Raw genomic sequence first — 11,829 nt, forward strand, 5'->3', positions numbered from 1 at the left:
TCCTTGAAGCCTTCTCTATTGGTGTGAAGAGGGTATCTTTTTTTTTTCCCCTTAGTGATGGGAAGGGAAAACTCACTTCACTTCTATAAGTTTTATATAGCCTGATGATTCTTTTTAAACGTCCCTTAACTTTCCTTAAATTTCTAACTGTCTGATTGTTTAGGCAGGACTGTATTTGACCTCTTGTAGTCAATAGCTTGACTAGAAGCTGAAGCAGACCTAACAGTAACAGAAGACCTAATGGAAGCAGAGATATTAAGAAGAGGTGGCAAGGATATACAGAAGGACTATACAAAAAAGACCTTCATGGCTCAGATAACCACAAGGGTGTGATCACTCACCTAGAGCCACACATCCTGGAGTGCAACATCAAGTGGGCCTTAGGAAGCATCACTGTGGATAATGCTAGTGGAGGTGATGGAATTCCAGTTGAGCTATTTCAGATACAAAAAGACGATGTGGTAAAAGTGCTGCACTCAATATGCCAGAAAATTTGGAAAACTCAGCAGTGGCCACAGGACTGGGAAAGGTCAGTTTCCATTCCAGCCCCAAACAGAGGCAATGCCAAAGAACGTTCAAACTACTGCACAATTGCACTCGTCTCACATACTAGCAAAGTAATGCTCAAAATTCTCCAAGCTAGGTAGACTTCGAGAGTACGTGAACTGTCCAGATGTTCAAGCTGGATTTAGAAAAGGCAGAGGAACCAGAGATCAAATTGCCAACATCTGTTAGATCATCAAAAAAGCAAGAGAATGCCAGAAAAACATATACTTCTGCTTTATTGACTACACCAAAGCCTTTGACTGTGTGGATCACAATGAACTGTGGAAAATTCTTAAAGAGATAGGAATACCAGACCACTTTACCTATCTCCTGAGAAATCTGTATGCAGGTCAGGAAGCAACAATTAGAACCGGATATGGAACAATGGACTGGTTCCAAATCAGGAAAGGAGTACATCAAGGCTGTATATGGTCACCCTGCTCATTTAACTTCTATGCATATTACATCATGCAAAAGGCCAGGCTGGATGAAGTACGAGCTGGAATCCAGATTGCAGAGAGCAATATCAATAAACTTGGATACTCAGGTGACTCTATCCTTATGGCAGAAAGAGAAGAACTAAGGAGTCTCTTGATGAAAGTGAAAGAGGAGAGTGAGAAAGCTCGCTTAAAAGCCAACATTCAAAAAACGAAGATTATGGCATCTGGTCCCATCACTTCATGGCAAATACGTGGGGAAACAATGGAAACACTGACAGATTTTATTCCCTTGGGCTCCAAAATCACTGCAGATCGTGACTGCAGCCATGAAATTAAAAGACGCGTGCTCCTTGGAAGAAAAGCTATGACCAATCTACACAGCATTTTAAAAAGCAGAGACATTATTTTGCTGACAAAAATCCATCTAGTCAAAGGTGTGGCTTTTCCAGTAGTCATGTATGGATGTTAGAGTTGGACCATAAAGAAAGCTGAGCACCGAAGAACTGAAGGTTTTGAACTGTGGTGTTGGAGAAGGCTCTTGAGAGTGCCTTGGACTGCAAGGAGATCAAACCAGTCCATCCTAAAGGCAGCCAGTCCTGAATACTCATTGGAATGATTGATTCTGAAGCTGAAGCTCCCAATACTTTGGCCACCTGATTTGAAGGGCTGATAGATTAGAAAAGACCCTGATGCTGGGAAAGGTTGAAGGCAGGGGGAAAAGGGGACAACAGAGGATGAGATGGTTGGATGGCATCGCCAATTAACTAGACATGAGTTTGAGGAAGCTCTGACAGTTTGTGATGGATAGGGAAGCTTGACGTGCTGCAGTCCATGGGGTCGCAATGAGTCAGACACAACTAAGTTGACTGAACTGACTTGAGTTAATAGCATATGGATGTGTCTAGTAATATCCTTTCAAATATTGCAATACAATATCTATTCTCAATTTTGGGGTATAGTAAAAATTTTGAGATGACTAGAGAACACTATTAGAATATAGAAGAAGATTTAAAATAAAGTAGCCTAAGACATTGTGTCACAAAAATGAAGTGAGGACTCGCAAAGAAAGAAATGAGGACTTGCCCAAATTCCCATGATTTGTGGCAAAGTTGAAAGTAGTACACAGACCTCCTAATTCTAGTCTATGTCCCCAGCCCTCTGCCATGTGCTATTTTACATTCTGAAGGGAATCATTTAGAAATTCACAGGAATCTTGATTTAAAACAAGGTTCTGACCAAACAATGTAAATTCACAGAATGGAATCATTTGAGTTTATTTTTATAATCAGGTCTATTTTGCTGCTATAAAAATAAATCTTGAGGGATGGAATCCAAAACAGATTAGGTTCTTGACAATTTATGCTTCATAATGAGATTCTAGTGCATTATTTCCCCCCAATTCATTTGCATTCATTTGACAGTAACAACTGTTTGCTTCTTAAATACAATATTCCATCATAGTTTGCCATCTTCATACTAATCTATTTTTTGGTCTTTATTTCTACTGTTGGCTTCATTCTTCTCTTACATACTTCATTAACATAGCAGACAGAATGTTCTTTCATTTTATCCTCTTTTATCCCTCATGTCCAATAAGTGGAAAGTCTATTGGATGTATCCATATATTGTTTCTAACCTCCAACCTATTCTTTCCATTCTCAGTTCTACTATAACTATTGATCAATTTCTCATTTGGTAAACCCTGTTATTAAACATCCTCTGTTATTATTAAAAAAAGCATGACAAAATAAAATTTGAAATTTGTAACTATTTCTTAAGTAAAATTTTCAGAATCATAGATTTAAGGATTAGAGGAAAAATTGCTATCATCTGATCTAGCAAGCCCTTTGATGCTAAAATTATCTCTACATAATGATCATTTAGCTCATGCTTGGGAACTGACAGACTCTCCTGAGATATAGTCAATTCTAAATATCACTGAGTAACACTGACTGCTTAGAATGATCTTTTTAGACATATTAGTTTTACTTCTCATTTGACTATATTTTGATTGGTTTGCCCCACTGCATTTCTTTAGAATAAGGGTGAGCTAGTTATATATAACAAACTGTTAGCTATTTTAATATAGCAGTTGTTAGTATTAACCTTTAAAAAATCTTTATTTTGAGCTGAGATTCTGGCCTATTTGCCATGTGACAATTCTTTCTTGCTATGGGAAATAATAAGCTGATACATCTTACCAAGATATTAGCATCCTGAAAATGATACTTATGTATGATACAATAAAGGGGGAAATAGTTTTTTTTTTTTTCAAAGTCTTCGCATCTCATTTTATGCTATGAACAATTATACTTACTTGTTAGGCAATATACAAAGACAAGCTCTCAATATGCCAAATACAGAAGATAATCTACAATTGAAAGTCATTACTGTGAATCTGGATATAGTAGGGGCAGATCAAATCAGTCTATAAATTATGACCAGAATCTAGACTCAAAGTTCAATTACCAAAAAACAAACAACAAACAAACAAGCAAGAACATTTTGCCTGCCCATCCTAAGACATTTGAATACTGGAGTTCTGAATATTTTACTCATTGGTTTACAAAAATTATTCAGTAATTAATTCAGGGAAGATATTGCAAGAGGGAAGTCTTCCCTGAATCTAGTCAAAAATTACCTTAAATATTAGCTGAATCTTTTTAATTTAGTTCTCACTTCTTTAATCCCTTTTATCTTTTCTCTTATATTATGGTTTCAATTTTTTTTCCTCATCACTTTGCTTCCCTCCACTGAACTTATTGTTTATCTAGTTTCCATGATACAATCTAGCCTAGAATTGAACATTATACTACAGCCATTATTATTAACAAGTAGATCCAAAAGAGATCTAACCTCTCTCTTATTTTATTTTATTTTATTTCTCTCTCTTATTTTAAACACTGTCAATACAGCTGAAGATCACATTAGCTTCTTTTTGGTAAGCATATACCACTGTTGACTTACAATGAAATCCATAAATAAACACTGAATACTTATAGATCTAAATCCTTGTTGCTGTCTTCTTTCTTCCAGACTATTGCAATAGTAACCTACTTATTCACCCTGGTTACATTATTTCCCAAGCTCTAAAATCTATTTTCCATAGAGAACCAAGCACGATCTTTCATGCTTGTAACATGTTATCAAGTTACATCTCTCCTCTGCTTAAAATGTGATCAGATCGTTGCCTTCTATTCTACCCCTTATTATTCTTTTTGTTATATACTCTCTTCATTTATTTGGGTTTTCTCTCTTCTTCCATACTGGTTGTTATTCAAACATAGTAAGTCTATTTCATCTTGATGGACCAACACTGCTGCTGAAACACTTTCGCTCAGATATTCACCTGGTTTCCTTTCACATTTATTATTTTCAAGTGATATGACAAATAAGGGGTTAATATAAAATAATATTTTATATTATTCATGCCAAGCCTGGCTAAACATTTATCAGTTATGTTCATCCTTTCAAAAAACTAGTACTTGGTTTCATTGATCTTTTCATTGTTTTTCAGTTCTATTTTATTTATTTTTTGATCTTTATTATTTCCTTCCTTCTGCTGACTTTGGGTTTTGTGCTTCTTCTTCTAATTCCTTTAGATGATATGTCAGGCTGTTTATTTGAGACTTTTCTTGTTTCTTGATTTAGGCCTGTACTGCTATAAACTTCTGTATTAGAATTGTTTTTGCTGCATCCTGAAGATTCTAGGAGGCTTCCCACGTGGTACAGTGGTAAAGAATCCACCTGCCAATGCAGGGGATGCAAGAGATGGTGGTTGGATTGGGAAGATCCTCTGGAGGAGGAAATGGTAACCCACTCCAACATTTTAGCCTGGGAAATTCCATGGACCCTGGGGGGCTACAGTCCATGGCGCAGCAACAAGTTGGATATGACTGAACATACAACACAATACAAAGATTTTAGAAAGTTGTATTTCCATTTCCATCATCTCCATGTATTTTCTTATTTCTTCTTTGATTTCTTCATTGACCCATTTTTTTTAATAACATGTTGCTTAGTCTCCACATATACTACAAAGCTAAAATAATCAAAGCAATGGTACTAGCTCAATAATAGACACATAGATCAATGGAATGATATATAGCCCCTGAAATAAATCCACACATTATGGTTAATTAATTGATGACAAGGGAGGGAAGAAGATGCAATGGAGAAAAGACAGAATCTTAAGTAAGTGATACTGGGAAAACTGGACAGCTACATGTTAAAAAAATGAGATTAAAATATTTTTGCACATTATATATAAACATAGACTCAAAATGGATTAAAGACATAATTGTAATACCTGAAACCACAGAACTCCTAGAAAAGAAAATAGGCAGAAAATTCTCTGACATCAATTATAGCAATATACTTTGGATCTGTCTCCTAAGGAAAATTAATAAAAACAAAAATAAAGAAATGGGACCTAATTAAACTGAAAAGATTTTGCACAGTAAAGGAAACCACCAACAAAACAAAAGGACAAACTGCTGCTGCTGCTGCTAAGTCCCTCAGTCGTGTCCGACTCTGTGCGACCCCAGCTACGGCAGCCCACCAGGCTCCGCCGTCCCTGGGATTCTCCAGCCAAGAGGACTGGAGTGGGCTGCCATTGCCTTCTCCAAAGGACAGACTACTGAAAGAGAGAAAGTATTTTCAAGTGATATGACACATACAGGGTTAATATCCAAAATATATAAACAGTTCTTACAACTGAATATTGAAAAAAAATGAAAAAACTTGATTAAAAATGGGCAGAGGACTTGAAATAATGTTTACCAAAGAATATATAGAGGTGGCTAACAGGCACTTGAGAAGATACTCAATGGTGCTAATCATCAGGGAGATGCATTTCAAAACTAAGATGAGAAATCACCTCATACTTATCAAAATAACAAATGGAAATGGAAATGGCGAAGACATGGAAAAAGGACACTGCAGGTGGGGATATAAATTGTTACAGTCATTGTGGGAGATAGTCTGGGAAATTACTCAAAATACTAAAAGCAGAACTACCATATGATCCAGCAATTCCACTCCTGCGTATATATCTGAAGAAACAAAAACACTAAGTTAAAAATACGTATGAACCTCAGTGTTCATAGAAACATCATTTACAATAGTAAAGACATGGAAACAATGTGTCCATCAAAGAAGATGTGGTATGTGTATATATATATATATATATATACACACAATGGAATATTTTTCAGCTATAAAAAATTACATTCTGCCACTTGCAGTAACTTGGATGGATCTAGAGAGAATTATGGGCTTCCCTTGTGGCTCAGCTGTTAACAATTCACCTGCAATGTGGGAGACCTGGGTTCAATCCCTAGGTTGTGAAGATCCCCTGGAGAAGGGAAAGACTATCCACTCCAACATTCTGGCCTGGAGAATTCCAAGGACTGTAGAGTCCGTGGGGTTGCAAAGAGTTGGACACAACTGAGCAACTTTCAGAGAGAATTATGCCAGTGGAATAAGTCAGACAGAGAAAGTCAAATACTGTATATTATTACTTATTTGTGGAATCAAAACAAATTTTAATGAATATATATAGCAAATCAGAAATAGATTCACAGATATAAGAGAACAAACTAACAGTTACCAGAGGGTAGAGGGAAGGAAGGACGGGCAAGATTGGGGCATGGAATTAAGAGACACAAACTACTATGTATAAAATAGATAAGCAACAAGGATATATTGTACCACACATGGAAACATGGTCATTACTTTGTAATAACTTTAAATGGAATATACTATATAAAATATGCATTCACTATATTATAAACCTAAACTTTGGCCACCTGATGTGAAGAACTGATTCATTGGAAAAGATCCTAATGCTGGGAAAGATTGAAGGCAGGAGTAGAAGGGGACAACAGAGGATGAGATGGCTAGATGAGATGGCATCACTGACTCAATGGACATGAGTTTGGGTGAACTCCGGGAGTTGGCGATGGACAGGGAGGCCTGGCGAGCTGTGGACCATGGGGTCGCAAAGAGTCAGCTATAACTAAGCAACTGAACTGAACTGAACTGAAACTGCTATAATACTGTAAATCAATGACACCTCAATAAAAACATATATCCACACATCAAATGATCAGGTTAGAATCCAAACTGATTCATACCTGTTGGATGTTTTCTAACCAGAAATTAACCAAAAGCATAGCTTATGCCTCTCTTAACAGAAGAAACAAATCAAAATATTAATTTTTCCCTTTAATTAATTAAAAAATAGGTACCCTTACTTATAGAAAGTATTATGCTAGATCTTGTGTATGGAACATCAAATAAAATATATTGCCTCTGTTTTATAGAGAAGATGACCTTATAATTTTTATTTAAACATGTAAAATCACAATCACAAAATATGCAAGTACAAAAAGGAAAAGATCATCAGTTCAGTTCAACTCAGTCACTCAGTCCTAACGCTCTTTGCGACCCCAGGAACCACAGTACGCCAGGCCTCCCTGTCCATCACCAACTCCCGGAGTCCACCCAATCTCATGTCCATTGAGTCGATGATGCCATCCAACCATCTCATCCTCTGTCGTCCACTTCTCCTCCTGCTCTCAATCTTTCCCAGCATCAGGGTCTTTTCCAACGAGTCAACTATTCGCATCAGTGGCCAAAGAATTGGAGTTTCATCTTCAACATCAGTCCTTCCAATGAATACCCAGGACTGATCTCCTTTAGGATGGACTGGTTGGATCTCCTTGCAGTCCAAGGGACTCTCAAGAGTCTTCCCCAACACCACAGTTCAAAAGCATCGATTCTTCAGTGCTCAGCTTTCTTTATAGTTCAACTCTCACATCCATACATGACCACTGGAAAAACCATAGTCTTGACTAGATGGACCTTTGTTGTCAAAGTAATGTCCCTGCTTTTTAATATGCTGTCTAGGTTGGTCATAACTTTCCTTCCAAGGAGTAAGCATCTTTTAATTTCATTGCTGCAGCCACCATCTGCAGTGACTTTGAAGCCCAGAAAAATAAAGTCAGCCTCTGTTTCCACTCTTTCCCCATCTATCTGCCATGAAGTGATGGGACCAGATGCCATGATCTTAGTTTTTTGAATGTTGAGCTTTAAGCCAACTTTTTCACTCTCTTCCTTCACTTTCATCAAGAGGCTCTTTAGTTCTTCACTTTCTGCCATAAGGGTGGTGTCATCTATGTATCTTAGGTTATTGATATTTCTCCCAGCCATCTTGATTCTAGCTTGTGCTTCCTCCAGCCAAGCATTTCTCATGATGTACTCTGCATATAAGTTAAATAAGCAGGGTGACAATATACAGCCTTGACCTACCCCTTTTCCTATTTGGAACCAGTCTGTTGTTTCATGTCCAGTTCTAACTGTTGCTTCCTGACCTGTATACAGATTTCTCAAGAGGCTGGTCTGGTGGTCTGGTACTGCAATCTCTTTCAGAATTTTCCACAGTTTATTGTGATTCACACTGTCAAACACCTTGGCCTAGTGAATAAAACAGAAATAGATTTTTTTTTTTGAACTCTCTTGCTTTTTCGATGATCCAGCAGATGTTGGCAATTTGATCTCTGGTTCCTCTACCTTTTCTAAAACCAGCTTGAACATCTGTAAGTTCACTGTTCACGTATTGCTGAAGCCTGGCTTGGAGAATTTTGAACATTACTTTACTAGCGTGTGAGATGAGTGCAATTGTGTGGTAGTTTGAGCATTCTTTGGGATTGCCTTTCTTTGGGATTGGAATGAAAACTGACCTTTTCCAGTCCTGTGGCCACTTACAACCAAATTTGTCCCATATCATCACCATCTGGATGGTTCCACCATACTCTAAACCCACAGTTAGTTAAGGTCATGCCACAGCCTAGACACCATCATAAACAGATCATTAGGAATAGTTAAGTTCTCTGAAAATTTTCAGTGTTAAAACAACACTGAAAATTAAAATGGAAAGCATTTGTTTTTCAAATGCTGGGTAGGAAAAATTATTGTATTTGACACTTCTATCAAATAAATATTTCCAAATATAGAAGCTGACTAAATTTCAAGAAATCTGCAGTGAATTTGATTAGCTATTAAAAATAAGATATTCCCAAGAGCCTAAATAAACATAAGACTATATAGCACTTAACCCTTTTTTATTCTCAACAACTAGTCATGCATGTTATATTTTCAGAATTTGTATCCTGATAAACCTAAACAATTTATTTTAAATTAAGGAGAACAGAATTTTTTCCTTGCATTTCTTCTGTATCTCAAGTGTGTCCAGCTTGCCTTGGTACTCAGTGAGTTTAGCTCTCTCTCCATTTTACAGATAGAACTGATTTGTATATGAAACAAAGAGATACAAACAAGTAGCTGCTTTCTTGTTAGCAATTACTCAAATTACTGCACAGGTGGAGATCCCCTGAAGCCCATGCTAAGAGGAAGACAATCTCCACCAAAAATAAACATATTTCAGTGTTATATTACCATGGTAGAAATTTATCTCTGTATAAAAAATGATACTGTGAACAACTGTATACATGTTCCTGTGGGTACTTGATACAATACACATTTTTTGATCATTATTTAAAATAACAAAGAGAACCAATGTACATGATTAATTTTCTATTAGCAAATATTTATCATTGTTGAAATAATAATGCCAGTCCAGTTTAAGAAGCATTAGGTAACTTTTATGGTACTTTCTAGATTAAAACATACTTTGATGTATGTTGCTTTCTCCTTAACCAAAATCAAGAAATATTTTTAACATAATTTATGTAAGATGAATAACATTTAGATGACCTCATAAATCAGTTAATTCTCTGCTTAATCTCAAAAATACTGAGAACGTTTATTAATATTTATTCTCATTTCTCGAGGATGCTTAATCTGGCTTTCTTTCCTTGATGGTTTAATTTTATATCGCCCCTGGAATTACTGACAATTTTAGATAACTTTTAACATTTTCTTTGTCTTTAAGATAAAAATAACAAATAAAATTCTCTAAATTAAGAGACAGTTACCCCTCACCTGCCGCCTACCACCTTGCTCACAAGGAGAAATTAAATTGTATTCTGATTAATTACATATCTAACACCACCACTGCACAGCTGATAAGAGTCAGCTTGGTTTCCTGCACTGAGGTAGGCTCTGTTATCATCCTGACTCCCTGGGGGACCAATTCAATGTGCACATGCATAATTTCAAAATGATCATAGAGGAGCTATAATCCATTTCTCTTTCTCAACTGCCGTAGGCCAGTCAGAGTTAATATTATCAGGCACCTGTTTTCGGTAACACTTTTGTTTTCATATTTCTTTTAAAGTTCTTAGGCAGTACTCACTGACAGTGACAAAGTTCTGTGCTATTTACCACACTGCCAGTAAGAAAAGAAGAGTATTTGTATAACCTTATCAATGACAGACATTCTGTGTTCAATGGTGTATCATCCCTGTGGCAGAAAGAGCAGACTGTCACCTTTCAAATAAAATGGATTTAACCCAATGGAGGAGAATGGGGTCAAAGTAGAGAAAAAAAAAATGTTTTATTTGAGAGGTTTTTTTTTTTTTTAAATTAATTCATTTTTTATTGAAGGATAATTGCTTTACAGAATTTTGCTGTTTCCTGTAGACAGGTCATTTTTTAAAGCAATACAGCTTATATCAAAAGCATCTGAAAGTAATCCAGGGAAAGTAACTAGATGTACTTATATAGAAGGAGGTCAGTGCAGCTTTGAGCAATGGGATTTCCCCTTTTGCCTCACCTTGATATTACCTATCATGTTGAAAGCATTGCTATGGGAGGCAGCTTTCTCATGACTCTCCCACTGGTTATCATATACGTGATGTTGGGCATGTGACAGAATCTCCCTGAGCATCATCCCTATTGAGAGTGAACAATACTTTACTTGCCCAAGAACAAGGAATTGGACCTCATGATCTCTGAGTTATTTTTAATTTAAAGATTTATAAATGAAGTAAGATGAATACAATTTTAAATTTAGAAGAGATATAGATATATTTAGCTTTGATAAATAAAATTATATATTGTCTATAACTGACAGAAATAGACTTTTGATGTTAACGAATATATGCTAGTATTGGGGAGTACAAAAACATTTTTCAAAAATCTTCAAACAAAAGAGTGTGCGTTAATGAGTCTAAGAATAGCTGCTTTCAATTAGAATTATTCTAATAATACATATTAAAAAATAAATATTTGTATATGACATGTTTTATGTGTACAATCTCCCCTAATCTCAGGGTTCTATCAGACCATTCCATTACATTTCACAGAAAGAAATCTATTTGCAATAAATATCATTGTAATAGATTTCCCCAACTGTTAAACATTTAAAAAGAAATTAAAATAATTGCTAGTCACATTTAAAAAGGAATGTAGAGATTATAAAATCCATTGAATAGACTATTCCACATAATAGAGCAGAAAAATGAAGCCCTTTAGCTTTTGTTGCTATTGTTTATTTCTTTCAACATGGAGATTTGAATGAAAAGCAATTTACAAGGAACTCTGGAATGTCAGTCAAGTTGCTTGTAAATCTGAAACCTTACCGTCTCCTCCAATCACTATCTCTACACATATTTGGAAGATGGTATATCTTTGAAGAAGCACTTTTAGAGAATACAATGACATAGATTTTGGCACAGTGAGGTTGAAATGTTGATGTTTCTTGTCACATGTATATTCATAACTAGGATTTAGTAATTAGGATTCCTCCCTCGAATGATTTCACACATTCTATGCTGAAAAGCTTAAATTTTACTGTACTTAATTAATTTCATATTGATAAAAATAGTTTGTCTGATCTTTGAAGCTTTTTTAAGCTCAGCTAATGAGGTTATTAGAT

The 11,829-nt window shown here is 35.9% G+C and overlaps 1 protein-coding gene across 1 annotated transcript in view; it reads right to left on the reverse strand.

The window, feature by feature from the left end:
- CNTN5 (contactin 5) overlaps nucleotides 1–11,829 on the reverse strand; it is a 1,555,907-nt gene that overhangs the window by 851,984 nt on the left and 692,094 nt on the right. The window lies entirely within an intron of this gene.

Source organism: Cervus canadensis, chromosome 11 (genome assembly GCF_019320065.1).
Source record: "Cervus canadensis isolate Bull #8, Minnesota chromosome 11, ASM1932006v1, whole genome shotgun sequence".
Taxonomy (NCBI): domain Eukaryota; kingdom Metazoa; phylum Chordata; class Mammalia; order Artiodactyla; family Cervidae; genus Cervus; species Cervus canadensis.